This window comes from Podarcis muralis, chromosome 7, assembly GCF_964188315.1.
Source record: "Podarcis muralis chromosome 7, rPodMur119.hap1.1, whole genome shotgun sequence".
Lineage (NCBI taxonomy): Eukaryota > Metazoa > Chordata > Lepidosauria > Squamata > Lacertidae > Podarcis > Podarcis muralis.
Genome location: NC_135661.1, coordinates 15,096,980 through 15,101,755, shown reverse-complemented (window position 1 = coordinate 15,101,755; position 4,776 = coordinate 15,096,980).

The following is a 4,776-nucleotide window of genomic DNA, read 5'->3' as shown; positions in this document are numbered from 1 at the left end:
CCAAAATCTGCAATGTTTGAAACAAAAACAACATTCTTGGCAAAACGTTCATCTTAATAACAGCAATTCGGCCTAACAAGGAAAGTCTCAAATTTGACCATATTTCCAAATCTTTCTTAACTTCTGTCCAACATTTCTCATAATTGTCTTTAAATAAATTCACATTGTTAGACGTCAAATTAACCCCCAGGTATTTCACTTTCTTTGCTACCATCAAGCCAGTTTCACTATGAAACCTCTCTCTTTCAGGAACTGTTAAATTTTTTCCCAACACTTTCGTTTTCTGCTTGTTGCATGGCCGCAGTATAAGCAAGACAGACATCCAGGGTCACTACCTTTCTTGTCAGCAACCAGGACATGCAAGAATAAAGGTGGCAAAGCTTCCCACTCCACTCCATGTCAGGAAACACTTTACCTACTACATTTTCACGTATCAGGCTGCTGTCAGAAGCACAGGAGGAGCTGGACAAGTGGACAAGTTGCAGCCACTGTGCTTCTCTTCCACAGTCTCTGCATTGTGCTGAGCAGCAGCTTCTGATTTCACGAGCTGTTTGGGGGCTGATGTTAAATGTATGGGATTTCTCTCCCTAGGTAAGCCGGTGCTGGTCACTGAGTGTACTGATCCCATTGATGGGAGCAAGCATCCATTAAGCTCCAAGTGGAATACACCGAATTGCATGGAATGCGTATGTAATGAAAAGGGAATGCTGTGCTGTTCCAGGTAGGCCAAATACCCAGAATGGCACTGGGTCTATAAATCTCTTTCAAATTATTTTGCCCCGTTCTCTCTGGAAGACCTTCTGCTCAATTAAAATTCATGGACGGAATGAGCTGAAGACGGGTGTCCCAATAAATCTTTACATCTGATAGGTTGCATAAAATTGTTGCCTAAATTTCCTTGAACCAAACAGTGAATTGATTGATTAATTCAGATATTTATAGACTTTATAGGAAGCAGAGTCATGAAATTTGATCTGGAGCAAGCACTGAGCATGTCCAGAGTGCCTTTCCAATTATCCGATGACCAGGCATTCGCTGCGTGGAAGCTTGGACTTTGGGATCTCCCTGAGTCCCAGATCCTCTCATCCGGAGACCACCTAGGAGTTCGTGCTGGGGAGAGGGACCCCGATGCACCCAATGGAACAGGACCCCTCCTCTTTCCTGCACCTTCCTGTCTCCTTCTGTCTCCCTCCTGGCTGGCCTCTTGGTTTCGCACCAACATTTTGCTACACCCTTTTTTGTGCATGGGTGCTGCCCTCAACCACCGCAAACATAGTGGAGGGGGGAGGAGGTCATCGTACAGCAACATGCAATGGCATATTGTGCAAGACGTGTCCTTTGTGCATTCAGCTTGGGTTCCCCAGGTGAATTTGGCCTCGGGCCAAATGTTTTCCAAGGGCTTGGTTTTCCCTGGATGGAGCAAACATCTTGCAAAACTGCTTTTCTGCCAGGAAGTTCCAATCATTCTTGGCATGTCCTAAGCGAGCAGGAGAAAGGAGCGCTCCTCTACAAGATCTCCATAAGCTCAGGGAAACCTTAGTTTACACATTCTTCTTCTTCTTTTTAGGTACTTTGATCTTGTCGAACGTCAAGGATGTAAAGCAATGTTCAATCCAATAATATGTGAATATGAGTACTATAAACTAGGGTATGATCGCTACATACCCTGTCCCTGAGCTTTACAAATCCCACCCAAATTCCTTTCATGTAAAAGAATCTGAATAAATCAGTCATATGTGCATTTCAGTGTGTATCTGTTGTCTTTGCTTGATATCACTACTTGCAGAATTTGGTACATATCATAATGAAAGTGATGGACATACCTAACTCAGCTATCAGCAGCTTTTTAGATTCTAATGGATTATTAAATATTGCTCAATTTGATATACACTGTTTATTTTAAAATTATTGTGACTTTTTTTTGTATTGGATCAGATACAACTCACTTACCAATCACAATTCTGACTTGGCTGAGTCTCCTGACAGACAGGAGGGGCCAGGCTGGCTCATTTGACAGAAGTTGCTTAGAACATGCACATTGTGCATCATAACCTTCTGCCTAGAAGGGTTAGAGACTCACCTTTTAACATTTATTTTTATTATATTTGTATACTGCCCTCCACCCAAAGATCTCAGGGTGGTTGGCAGCATAAAAATACAAAATTAAAAACACAAAATACATACTAAAAACAGGAAGAGAAAAAGAAAAGAAAAAAGAAAACTACCTCTCAAGAAAGGAGGAGGAGTGGCGTTATATGTCAGGGATGTGTATACCTGTGAAGAGATCCAAGATTTAGAACCTCAAAGCCAAAGTGAGAGCATTTGGGTCAAAATTAAGGGAGAGAAGACAGAGACCTCATTGTGGGAGTTTACTATAGATCCCCAAGCCAAACGGAGGACATAGATGATGCCTTCCTGGAACAGATGGCCAAGCATGCAAAAGGAAGGGAGATAGTAGTAATGGGGGACTTCAATTACCCGGATATTTGTTGGATGTCAAACTCAGCCAAGAGCATAAGGTCAAACAGATTCCTCACTGGCCTTGCAGACAACTTCATTGTCCAGAAAGTGGGAGAAGCAACAAGAGGAACAGCCATTTTAGATCTGATCCTAACCAATGTTGATGACCTGGTTAGTGGGGTAGAAGTGGAAGGATCATTAGGCGCGAGTGATCATGCTCTTCTGAAGTTTACTACACAGCGGAAAGGAGCAGCCAAGCATACTAGGACTCAATTTCTTGACTTTAAGAAAGCCGACTTCATAAAACTTAGGGAAGTGCTGGGTGAGATCCCATGGACAGTAATACTAAAAGGAAAGGGAGTTCATGATGGCTGGTAGTTTGTTAAGAGGGAGATAGTAAAAGCACAACTTCAGGCAATACCAATGAAACAGAAACATGGAAGGTGCCTAAAGAAGCCAGGGTGGCTATCTAAAGAACTTTTAACTGAGTTAAGATTAAAAAAGGATGTGTACAAAAAATGGAAAAGGGGGGAAATCACCAAAGAGGAATTCAAACAAATAGCCAGCACATTTAGACACAAAGTCAGAAAAGCTAAAGCACAGAATGAACTCAGGCTTGCTAGAGAGGTTAAAAGCAACAAAAAAGGCTTTTATGGGTATGTCCGTAGCAAAAGGAAGAACAAAGAAACAGTGGGGTCACTCAGAGGAGAAGATGGTGAAATGCAAACAGGGGACACAGAAGGGGCTGAACTCCTCAATGCCTTCTTTGCCTCAGTCCTCTCCGATAAAGAAAACAATGCCCGACCTGAAGAATTTGGAGCAAATGATTCAGCAGAGGAAACACAGCCCAGAATAACTAAGGAGATAGTACAAGAATACTTGGCTAGTTTAGATGTATTCAAGTCTCCAGGGCCAGATGAACTGCATCCAAGAGTATTAAAAGAACTGGCAGATGTGATCTCAGAACCACTGGCAGTCATCTTTGAGATTTCCTGGAGAACAGGCAAAGTCCCGGCAGACTGGAGGAGGGCAAATGTCCCTATTTTCAAAAAGGGGGAAAGAGAGGACCCATATAATTATTGCCCAGTCAGTCTGACATCAATACCAGGGAAGATTCTGGAGCAGATCATTAAGCAAACAGTCTGTGAGCACCTAGAAAGGAATGCTGTGATCACCAATAGTCAGCATGGATTTCTGAAAAATAAGTCATGTCAGACTAACCTGATCTCATTTTTTGACAGAATTACAAGCCTGGTAGATGAAGGGAACACAGTGGATGTAGCCTACCTTGATTTCAGCAAGGCATTCGACAAGGTGCCCCATGATATTCTTGTAAAGAAGCTGGTAAAATGCAGTCTTGACTATGCTACCACTCAGTGGATTTGTAACTGGCTGACTGACTGAACCCAAAGGGTGCTCATCAATGGTTCCTCTTCATCCTGGAGAAGAGTGACTAGTGGGGTGCCACAGGGTTCTGTCTTGGGCCCGGTCTTATTCAACATCTTTATCAACGACTTGGATGATGGACTCAAGGGCATCCTGATCAAATTTGCAGATGACACCCAACTGGGAGGGGTGGCTAACACCCTAGAGAACAAGATCACACTTCAAAACGACCTTGACAGATTAGAGCACTGGGCCAAAACAAACAAGATGAACTTTAACAGGGAGAAATGTAAAGTATTGCACTTGGGCAAAAAAAATGAGAGGCACAAATACAAGATGGGGGACACCTGGCTTGAGAGCAGTACATGTGAAAAGGATCTAGGAGTCTTGGTTGACCACAAACTTGACATGAGCCAACAGTGTGACGTGGCAGGGGCAGCATGTTCCATTTCACTGCCCGAGGCAAAACAGGACTGGCTGACTGACCGAACCCAAAGGGTGCTCATCAATGGTTCCTCTTCATCCTGGAGAAGAGTGACTAGTGGGGTGCCACAGGGTTCTGTCTTGGGCCCGGTCTTATTCAACATCTTTATCAACGACTTGGATGATGGACTCAAGGGCATCCTGATCAAATTTGCAGATGACACCAAACTGGGAGGGGTGGCTAACACCCCAGAGGACAGGATCACACTTCAAAATGACCTTGACAGATTAGAGAACTGGGCCAAAACAAACAAGATGAACTTTAACAGGGAGAAATGTAAAGTATTGCACTTGGGCAAAAAACAAACAAACAAAAAAAAAAAAACGAGAGGCACAAATACAAGATGGGGGACACCTGGCTTGAGAGCAGTACATGTGAAAAGGATCTAGGAGTCTTGGTTGACCACAAACTTGACATGAGCCAACAGTGTGACGCGGCAGCTAAAA